Below are 12,156 nucleotides of genomic sequence, written 5' to 3' on the forward strand. Positions count from 1 at the left end.
TAATCAGGGCAAGGTGTCTGGTAACATGACCGAATACAAACAGTGCAGCTATTCCCTCCGCAAGGCTATCAAACAAGCTAAGCGCCAGTACAGAGACAAAGTAGAATGTCAATTCAACGGCTCAGACACAAGAGGCATGTGGCAGGGTCTACAGTCAATCACGGACTACAGGAAGAAATCCAGCCCAGTCACGGACCAGGATGTCTTGCTCCCAGGCAGACTAAATAACTTTTTTGCCCGCTTTGAGGACAATACAGTGCCACTGACACAGCCTGCAACGAAAACATGCGGTCTCTCCTTCACTGCAGCCGAGGTGAGTAAGACATTTAAACGTGTTAACCCTCGCAAGGCTGCAGGCCCAGACGGCATCCCCAGCCGCGCCCTCAGAGCATGCGCAGACCAGCTGGCCGGTGTGTTTACGGACATATTCAATCAATCCCTATACCAGTCTGCTGTTCCCACATGCTTCAAGAGGGCCACCATTGTTCCTGTTCCCAAGAAAGCTAAGGTAACTGAGCTAAACGACTACCGCCCTGTAGCACTCACATCCGTCATCATGAAGTGCTTTGAGAGACTAGTCAAGGACCATATAACCTCCACCCTACCTGACACCCTAGACCCACTCCAATTTGCTTACCGCCCAAATAGGTCCACAGACGATGCAATCTCAACCACACTGCACACTGCCCTAACCCATCTGGACAAGAGGAATACCTATGTGAGAATGCTGTTCATCGACTACAGCTCGGCATTCAACACCATAGTACCCTCCAAGCTCGTCATCAAGCTCGAGACCCTGGGTCTCGACCCTGCCCTGTGCAACTGGGTACTGGACTTCCTGACGGGCCGCCCCCAGGTGGTGAGGGTAGGCAACAACATCTCCTCCCCGCTGATCCTCAACACTGGGGCCCCACAAGGGTGCGTTCTGAGCCCTCTCCTGTACTCCCTGTTCACCCACGACTGCGTGGCCACGCACGCCTCCAACTCAATCATCAAGTTTGCGGACGACACAACAGTGGTAGGCTTGATTACCAACAATGACGAGACGGCCGACAGGGAGGAGGTGAGGGCCCTCGGAGTGTGGTGTCAGGAAAATAACCTCACACTCAACGTCAACAAAACTAAGGAGATGATTGTGGACTTCAGGAAACAGCAGAGGGAACACCCCCCTATCCACATCGATGGAACAGTGGTGGAGAGGGTAGTAAGTTTTAAGTTCCTCGGCATACACATCACAGACAAACTGAATTGGTCCACTCACACAGACAGCATCGTGAAGAAGGCGCAGCAGCGCCTCTTCAACCTCAGGAGGCTGAAGAAATTTGGCTTGTCACCAAAAGCACTCACAAACTTCTACAGATGCACAATCGAGAGCATCCTGGCGGGCTGTATCACCACCTGGTATGGCAACTGCACCGCCCTCAACCGTAAGGCTCTCCAGAGGGTAGTGAGGTCTGCACAACGCATCACCGGGGGCAAACTACCTGCCCTCCAGGACACCTACACCACCCGATGTCACAGGAAGGCCATAAAGATCATCAAGGACATCAACCACCCGAGCCACTGCCTGTTCACCCCGCTATCATCCAGAAGGCGAGGTCACTACAGGTGCATCAAAGCTGGGACCGAGAGACTGAAAAACAGCTTCTATCTCAAGGCCATCAGACTGTTAAACAGCCACCACTAACACTGAGTGGCTGCTGCCAACACACTGACACTGACTCAACTCCAGCCACTTTAATAATGGGAATTGATGGGAAATGATGTAAATATATCACTAGCCACTTTAAACAATGCTACCTTATATAATGTTACTTACCCTACATTATTCATCTCATATGCATACGTATATACTGTACTCTATATCATAGACTGTATCCTTATGTAATACATGTATCACTAGCCACTTTAAACTATGCCACTTTGTTTACATACTCATCTCATTTGTACATACTGTACTCGATACCATCTACTGTATCTTGCCTATGCTGCTCTGTACCATTACTCATTCATATATCCTTATGTACATATTCTTTATCCCCTTACACTGTGTACAAGACAGTAGTTTTGGAATTGTTAGTTAGATTACTTGTTATTACTGCATTGTCGGAACTAGAAGCACAAGCATTTCGCTACACTCGCATTAACATCTGCTAACCATGTGTATGTGACAAATAAAATTGGATTTGATTTGATTTGGTAATGTGCCTAAATGACTACCGACCAGTAGCACTCACGTCTGTAGCCATGAAGCACTTTGAAAGGCTGGCCATGGCTCACATCAACAACATCATCCCAGTAACCCTAGACCCACTCCAATTTGCATACATGGCTCATAACAATACCACCATCCCAGAAACCCTAGACCCACTCCAATTTGCATAACCCAACAGATCCATAAATGATGTACTCTATTGCACTCCACACTGCCATTTACCACCTGGACAAAAGGAACACCTATGTGAGAATGCTATTCATTGACTACAGCTCAGCGTTCAACACCATAGTGCCCTCAAAGCTCATCACTAAGCTAAGGCCCCTGGGACTAAACAGCTCCCTCTGCAACTGGATCCTAGACTTCCTGGCAGGCCACTCCCAGGTGGTAAGGGTAGGTAACAACACATCCACCACGCTGATCCTCAACACGGGGTCCCCTCAGGGGTGTGTGCTCAGTCCCCTCCTGTACTCCCTGTTCACTCATGACTGCATGGCCAGGCACAATTCCTAAACCCTCATTAAATGTGCAGATGACAACAGTGGGAGGCCTGATCACCGACAGCAATGAGACAGCCTATGGGGAGGAGGTCAGAGATCTGGCCGTGTGGTGCCAGGAAAACAACCGCTCCCTCAACGTGATAAAGACAAAAGGAGATGATTGTGGACTATAGGAAAAAGAGGAACGAGCATGCCCCCATTCTCATCGACGGGGCTGCAGTGGAACAAGTTGAGAGCATCAAGTTCCTTGGTGTCCACATCACCAACAAACTAACATGGTCAAAGCACACCAGACAGTCGTGAAGCGGGCATATTCCCCCTCAGGAGACTGAAAAGATTTGGCAGGGGTCCTCAGATCCTCAAAAGGTTCTACAGCTGCACAATCGAGAGCATCCTGACAGGTTGCATCACTGCCTGGTATGGTAACTGGTCGGCCTCCGACCGCAAGGCACTACATAGGGTAGTGCGTACGGCCCAGTACATCACTGGGGCCAAGCTTCCTGCCATCAAGGACCTCTATACCAGGCCGTGTCAGAGGAAGGCCCTAAAAATTGTCAGACTCCAGCCACCCTAGTCTGTTCCCTCTGCTACTGCACGGCAAGCGGTACCGGAGCATCAAGTCTTGGTCCAAGAGGCTTCTAAAACAGCTTCTACCCCCAGGCCATAAAACTCCTGAACATCGAGTCAAATGGCTACCCAGACTATTTGCATTGACCCCCCCCCCCTCCTCCAATCACCTCACCACTGCCACTCTATTGTCATCTATGCATTTTCACTTTATTAATAACTCTACCTACATGTACATACTACCTCAACTAACCGGTGTCCCGCACTGCACATTGACACCCCAACATCCCTGCATATTGACACATTGTACCGGCACCCCCCTGTATATATTGTCTTTTTTTTTACTGCTGTTCTTTAATTACTTGTTAATTTTATCTCTTATTCTTATCTGTTTTTTTAAACTGCACCGTTGGTTAGGGGCTCGTAAGTAAGCATTTCACTGTATTTTGCGCATGTGACTTATAACATTTTATTTGAAGTTACTTGCCTAAATCGGGGGTTCCCAAAACCATCTACCCAACCCCACGTGCTAGGGGATTTTTTATTTTACTTGTTAAGCCAAGGCCCAGTAGTTAACTCTGGTGGTTGGAAAACTCTGGCCTAAATGGCAAGGATGTAACATTGAAGGTGCAGCTTTCACCAAAGCAACCGCCGACTCAAATCAGAGACTGTATCAGTATGCTGTTCTGTTAACTTTTGCTGATATTTCTGTAGTCAAATCAGTGTGTTCTATTTTTGATTTAATAAGCCGTTGACCGGGTGAGTATATTTCATGATACCTTTTTGCTGCAACAACTTGCTAAAACAAGGAGCAACAAAGTTGAATCATGTTGTAAAGAGTCCCATGTTACTGGGGAAATCAGCTGTTCTTTCCACAACATAAACTAACCAATCCCAAAGAACTGAAATATACATTTAAGATGGAGAGGATGATTTTATGGGAAACCCTGGCCTAAATGGCAAGTGTAAAATGTTGAATGTGCTTTTGCCTAGGTGACCTAAGACTTTAGTCAGATGTTTGCCGTTTGCTGATATTTCTCAGTTAAGCCAGTGTGCATTGTTTTGAAAAAACACTACTTGAACCTTTCAAATGTTTTGGACAGCAGAAAAGTGTTCAATGCTTATTACAAAGTTGTATGTTTAATGCAAAGTTTACTCTAACTAAAATACATTTGAGTTTTGCTAAGAGGAGTTTTCCTGCAGAAGGGTAATTGTGGTGCCTCATTTTTCTGCTTAACAATATCTGTGGTATTTCTTTTAATCTTTTCAAATCTCACCACTATAACCTCTTATTCGTGATTTACAGTTGAAGTAGGAAGTTTACATACACTTAGGTTGGAGTCATTAAAACTTGTTCTTCAACCACTCCACAAATGTCTTGTTAACAAACTATAGTTTTGGCAAGTAGGTTAGGACATCTACTTTGTGCATGACACTAGCAATTTTTCCAATAATTATTTTACAGACACATTTCCCTTAATTCACTGTATCACAATTCCAGTGGGTCAGAAGTTTATATACAGTAAGTTGACTGTGCCTTTAAACAGCTTGGAAAATTCCAGAAAATTATGTCATGGCTTTAGAAGCTTCTGATAGGCTAATTGACACCATTTGTGTCAATTGGCGGTGTACCTGTGGATGTATTTCAAGGTCTTCCTTCAATCTCAGTGCCTCTTTGCCTGACATCATGGGAAAATGAAATCAGCCAAGACCTCAGATTAAAAATTGTCGACCTCCACAAGTCTGGTTCATCCTTGGGAGCATTTTCCAAATGCCTGAAGGTACCACGTTCATCTGTACAAACAATAGTACTCAAGTATAAACACCATGGGATCACGCAGCCGTCACACCGCTCAGGAAGGAGACGCATTCTGTCTCCTAGAGATGATTGTACTTGTGTGAAAAGTGCAAATCCATCCCAGAACAGCAAAGGACATTGTGAAGATGCTGGAGGAAACAGATACAAAGTATCTATATCCACAGTAAAAACAAGTCCGATATCAACATAACCTGAAAGGCCGCTCAGCAAGGAAGAGGCCACTGTTCCAAAACCGCCATAAAAAAACCAGACTACGGTTTGCAACTGAACATGGGGACAAGGATCGTACTTTTTGGAGAAATGTCCTCTGGTCTAATGAATCAAAAATAGAACTGTTTGGCGATAATGACCATTGTTATGTTTGGAGGAAAAAGGGGGCAGCATCATGTTGTGGGGTGCTTTTCTGCCGGAGGGACTGGTGCACTTCACAAAATAGATGGCATCACGAGGTAGGAAAATTATGTGGATATATTGAAGCAACATCAAGACATCAGTAAGGAAGTTTAAAGCTTGGTCGCAAAAGGGTCTTCCAAATGGACAATAACCCCAAGCATACTTCTAAAGTTGTGGAAAAATGGTTTAAGGACAACAAAGTCAAGGTGTGGCCATCACAAAGCCCTGACCTGAATCCCATTGAAAATTTGAGGGGCAGAACTGAAAAAGCGTCTGCGAGCAAGGAGGCCTACAAACCTGACTCAGTTACACCAGCTCAGTCAGGAGGAATGGGCCAAAATTCACACAACTTATTGTGGGAAGCTTGTAGAAGGCTACCCAAAACATTTGACTTAAGTTAAACCATTTAAAGGCAATGCTTCCACATTCTAATTGGGTAAATATAAACATCTGACCCACTGGGAATGTGATAAAATAAATTAAAAAACAATGATTTCTCTGCTATTATTCTGACATTTCACAATCTTAAAATAAAATGGCGATCCTAACTGACCTAAAACAGGTAATATTTACTAGGATTAAATGTCAGGAATTGTGAAAAACTGAGTTTAAATATATTTGGCTAAGGTGTATGTAAACTTCTGACTTCAACTGTATATATCATTTGGCAATTTGGGTAAATTCTTTGAAGGATCAGAACCATCTTTGAACATATCCCACTAGTGGTGTGGGGACACTGCGCTTTGGCAAAGTGGGTGGGGTTATATGCTGCCTGGTTGGCCCTGCCCGGGGGTATCGTCGGACAGGGTCACAGTGTCTCCTGACCCCTCCTGTCTCAGCCTCCAGAATTTATGCTGCAATAGTTAGTGTCTTGAGGCTAGGGTCAGTCTGTTATATGTGGAGTATTTCTCCTGTCTTATCTCATATCTTGTGTGAATTTAAGTATGTTCCCTCTAATTCTCTCTCCCTCCCGGAGGACCTGAGTCCTGGGACCTTGCCTCAGGACTACCTGGCCTGAGGACTTTGCTGTCCCCAGTCCACCTGATCGTGCAGATGCTCCAGTTTAAAATGTTATGACTGTGGCTATGGAAACCTGACCTGTTCACCGGATGTGCTACATGGTCCGGGACCTGCTGTTTTCGACTCTCTCTACCGCACCGGCTGTCTCTAACTCTGAATACTCTGCTATTAAAAGCCAACTGACATTTACTCCTGAGGTGCTGACCTGTTTTACCCTCTACAACCACGTGATTATTATTATTTGACCCTGCTGGTCATCTATGAACGTTTGAACATCTTGGCCATGTACTGTTCTAATCTCAACCCGGCACAGCCAGAAGAGGACTGGCCACCCCTCAGAGCCCGTTTCCTCTCTAGGTTTCTTCCTAGGTTCCTGCCTTTGTAGCAAGTTTTTCCTAGCTACCATGGTTCTATATCTGCATTACCTGCTATTTGGGGTTTTAGGCTGGGTTTCTTTATCACACTTTGTGATATCAGCTGATGTAAAAGGGATTTATAAATTAATTTAATTGATTGATATGCTTTCAGTCTACCTTCATGGAGAAGCTAAACCAGTACACGCCATGACTGTTCTTCTTGAGGTTCTTGAACCAAATGGGCAGGAAAGGCTTCAAAGGCCCCATCCCAAATCGTTCCCTAAACCCTAAGCACTTGTGAAGATCTGAGAGGATCTGGTTGGTATACACAAAATGGTGTAACTACAACCTAGGGAGGAAAGGTGTAATTATCAGATTGATAACAGCTGTCCAATCTTCTCAGTTCTCCACAAGTGCAGTGTCTAGTTTGGGTGATCTTTTTTTACATTTATTTCACCTTTATTTAACCAGGTAGGCTAGTTAAGAACACGTTCTCATTGACAACTGCGACCTGGCCAAGAAAAAGCAAAGCAGTGCAACAAACAACAGAGTTACACATGGAATAAACAAACAGTCAATAACACAATAGAAAAAGTATATATATATATATATATACAGTGTGTGCAAATGAGGTAAGATAAGGGAAGGCAATAAATAGGCCATAGTGGCGAAATAATTACAATTTAGCAATTACACACTGGAGTGAAAGATGTGCAAGCAGATACTGGGGTGCAAAGGAGCAAAAAAATAACAGTATGGGGATGAGGTAGTTGGATGGGCTGTTTACAGACGGGCTATGTACATGTGCAGTGATCTGTGAGCTGCACTGACAGCTGGTGCTTAAAGTTAGTGAGGGAGAAATTAGTCTCCAGCTACAGTGATATTGGCAACAGAGAACTGGAAGGAGAGGCGGCCAAATGACGAAATAGCTTTGAGGTGTGACCAGTGGAATATACCTGCTGGAGCGCGTGCTACGGGTGGGTGCTGCTATGGTGACCAGTGAGATGAGATATGGCATGGCTTTACCTAGCAAAGACTTAGATGACCTGGAGCCAGTGGGTTTGTAGACAAATATGAAGCGAGGGCCAGCAAACGAGAGCATACAGGTCACAGTGGTGGGTAGTGTATGGGGCTTGGTGACAAAACGGATGGCACTGTGATAGCAAATTGGATGCAGTCTAAGTAGAGTGTTGGAGGCTCTTTTGTAAATGACATCGCCAAAGTCAAGGATCGGCAGGATAGTCAGTTTTACGAGGGTATGTTTGGCAGCATGAGTGAAGGATGCTTTGTTGTGAAATAGGAAGCTGATTCTAGATTTAATTTTGGATTGGAGATGCTTAATGTGAGTATGGAAGGAGAGTTTACAGTCTAACCAGAAACCTAGGTAGTTGTAGTTGTCCACATATTCTAAGTCAGAACCATCCAGAGTAGTGATGCTGCTGGGCTGGCAGGTGCAGGCAGCGATCAGTTGAAGAGCATGCATTTAGCTTTACCTGCATATTTAAGAGCAGTTGGAGGCCACGGAAGGAGAGTTGTATGGCATTGATGCTCGTCTGGAGGTTTGTTAACACAGTGTCCAAAGAAGGGCCAGATGTATAGAGAATGGTGATGTCTGCATAGAGGTGGATCAGAGAATCACCAGCAGCAAGAGCGACATCATTGATGTATACAGAGAAAAGAGTCGGCCTGAGAATTGAACCGTGGCACTCCCATAGAGACTGCCAGAAGTCGAGACAACAGGCCCTCCGATTTGACACACTGAACTCTGTCTGAGAAGTAGTTGGTGAATCAGGCGAGGCAGTCGTTTGAGAATCCAAGGGTGTTGAGTCTGCCAATAAGAATGTGGTGATTGACAGAGTCGAATGCCTTGGCCAGGTCGATAAATACAGTTGCACAGTATTGTCTCTTATCGATGGCGGTTATGATATGGTTTAGGACCTTGAGCATGGCCGAGGTGCGCCCATGACCAGCTCGGAAACCAGATTGCATAGCGGAGAAGGTATGGTGGGATTCGAAATGGTCGGTGATCTGTTTGTTAACTTTGCTTTCGAAGACCTTAGAAAGGCAGGGTAAGATAGATATGTCTGTAGCGCTTTGAAGAGAGGGATGACTGCGGCAGCTTTCCAATCATTGGGGATCTCAGCCGATATGAAAGAGAGGTTGAACAGGCTAGTAATAGGGGTTGCAACAATTTCAGCTGATAATTTTAGATAGGGTCCAGATTGTCTAGCCTGGCTGATTTGTAGAGGTCCAGATTTTGCAACTCTTTCAGAACATCAACTATCTGGATTTGGGTGAAGAAGAAAGGCTTGGGCAAGTTGCTGTGGGGGATGCAGGGCTGTTGACCGTGGTAGGGGTAGCCAGGCGGAAAGCAAGGCCAGCCGTTGAAAAATGCTTATTAAAATGCTCAATCATCGATGGTGACAGTGTTTCCTAGCCTCAGTGCAGTGGGCAGCTGGGAAGAGGTGCTCTTTTTCTCCATGGACTTTAGTGTCCCAGAACATTTTGGAGTTTGTGCTACAGGATGCAAATTTCTGTTAGGAATGCAAATGCTAGCTTTTTCAAACTGCCTGTGTATATTGGTTCCTAACTTCCCTGAAAAGTTGCATATCGCTGGGGCTATTCGATGCTAATATAGTACGCCACAGGATGCTTTTGTGCTGGTCAAGTACAGTCAGGTCTGGAGTGAACCAAGGGCTATATCTGTTCCTGGTTCTAAATTTTTTTTGAATGGGGCATGCTTATTTAAAATGGTGAGGAAAGCACTTTTAAAGAACAACCAGGCGTTCTCTACTGACGGAATTAGGTGAATATCCTTCCAGGATACCCGGGCCAGGTGGATTAGAAAGGCCTGCTCGCTGAAGTGTTTTAGGGAGCGTTTGACAGTGATGAGGGGTGGTCGTTTGACCACAGACCCATTACGGACGCAGGCAATGAGACAGTGATCGCTGAGATCCTGGTTAAAGACAGCAGAGGTGTATTCGTAGGGCTGGTTCATTAGGATGATGTCTATGAGGGTGCCCTTGTTTACAGATTTGGGGTTGTACCTGGTAGGTTCATTGATAATTTTTGTGAGATTGAGGGCATCAAATCAAAGTTGACTTGGCCAAGTCTGTTGTAGCCCCCTCTTGCGGTTACGTCGGCAGACCAGTCGTGATGGAACAGCAAGGCTCCCTGTAGTAAAAGGGTCCAGGTATAGTATCCCAAGATATTGGCTGATGGACCTCTTCAGCTAACAGTCCAATATGCTCTAGACAGCTGGACAGCAGGCCGCGGCTAGCAGATGGGCATTGAGGACATCGCGACGGAGGAGCTTGTTTTAAAAACCCCTTGGAGGGATTACGTCGGTAGTCCAGTCATGATGAATCGGCGGGGCTCCGTATCAGCAGTAAAAGGGGTCCAGGCCAATTGGCAAAATAGGTATTGTAGCCCAAGGAGTGGGTGATGGACATCATCTTGCTGGGAGATGGGGCTAGCATAGATTGGCTCCAGGCTAATTGTTGCTTGCGTCGGGACAGAGACGTTAGCCAGGAGTAGCCACTTCGATAGCAGCTAGCTAGCTACGATAATCCAGGTGAAAAGGTTCCGATCTTGCGGTAGGAATCCGGAGATATGGAGAAGAAGTCATCTGATATGCTCTGGGTTGAATCGCGCTGTGGAGACTGACAGGAGTTGTCCGGGCTAAAGTTTAGCTGATGACCGCCAGCAGTGGCTAGCTGACTACTAGCTAGCTGTTAGCTGGTTAGCTTCTTTTGGGCATTCCGGTTCTAAGGTAAAGAAAATAGCAGATCCATACTACATTGGGTGAGGCGGGTTCCAGGAGAGTATGTTGAGGTTAAGAAAAATGTACGCGAAGACATAAAAAGATATACATACACGACTAGACGAACACAAGACGCCTGACTGCTATGCCCTCTTGGATGTTTTTTTTTTGATGGGTAGGTATCGGGCCTAAATTTGCCTGCTCATGTTTGCTTAAAATCACATGATGAACATTACTACAACATCAGATTTCAGTTTCATTAAAACTATGTAACTTTTTTTCATAACACATGATGTTTTTACATATGTTGATTTTTGGGGAGCTGCTAGATGACAAATGAGGTTGAAAAGTGATAATTTCCCCTTTGTTGACTTTGCCACTGAAACGTAATTATTTTTGCCAGTTGTTTTCTCTTGCAGAAACAGATTGCAATTCAAATTAAAAAGTCAGCAATAAAAGTGAAGTTTCAAAGGTCCTCTGAAGTTTGTTACTTTTATGCATACTCCCATGTAGGTGTTGCTGCATCAAACAACTCATTGAGTAAATTATCCAAAATAAATTGTGATCCAAATTATCAAATTAAATCTAACCAATTTGAGATGCTGTAAGTAGTTTGCACTTAATATATTGTTAATGAAACCCTAAAAGCAAAGTATATTATACATAAAAAATACCTAATGTTGGAAATGCTCAAAAAGCTGATGCAAACAGTTGCTTCAATCATTTCAAGTTATGTTTATGCTGTATCCAGTGCATATAGATGTTGATTTGTTTTGATGTGGTGTATAAACATAAGTGTCACAAGGGTGGGAGATTATATAAAATCAACTGTGTCACAAGCTACTTAGTTGATTTATTGAATCTCCCACCGCCCAGTCCCTAGCCAGATTTTTCCTTACTGTAAGTGTGATATCAGATAGGATCTGTATGGCTTGCATGGCCTGTTTACAACGAGATGGTTTTAAACTATCTAAACTCCAGCAAGAGAAGCTGCAGTGAACTTGACATTACCTAACTGACAACCATATGTACTGACAACCAGTTATTGTAAAATGCACAGTAACATAATGGTCTGTAACTGGTAGTAACATTTATTTATTTTATTTTTACATACGCTTACACACTAATAGTGATACTTGAGGCACACTCAGTGAAACCATTAACTCATGTACCTAATCTTCAGACCAAGTCTGCAAAACTGCAAGCACATTATCTGCTTACACTCAGTTTGCAATTGTAAAACACACTTTTTGCAAAACACTACTAAACACAGTTCTCTACATTATACACATCATTCAAAACTAAACAGGTCTTGTGTTCCGTTTGGAAAACTCTGTCATTCCAAATGCCACACACATTTACCGATTACTTACACCCAATGCTCACATGGCTATTTTCTACACTTAGAAATCAAAGCTTGCGCACTATAAATAGGCTTCAGGTTGGCTTTCTTGGTTTGGACAACAATGGAGGCCAATTTTGGAGAGAGAGAGTTAGGAGTGAGAGTAAGAGGGGGAATCGGA

The sequence above is a fragment of the Oncorhynchus clarkii genome, chromosome 12, assembly GCF_045791955.1.
Source record: "Oncorhynchus clarkii lewisi isolate Uvic-CL-2024 chromosome 12, UVic_Ocla_1.0, whole genome shotgun sequence".
Lineage (NCBI taxonomy): Eukaryota > Metazoa > Chordata > Actinopteri > Salmoniformes > Salmonidae > Oncorhynchus > Oncorhynchus clarkii.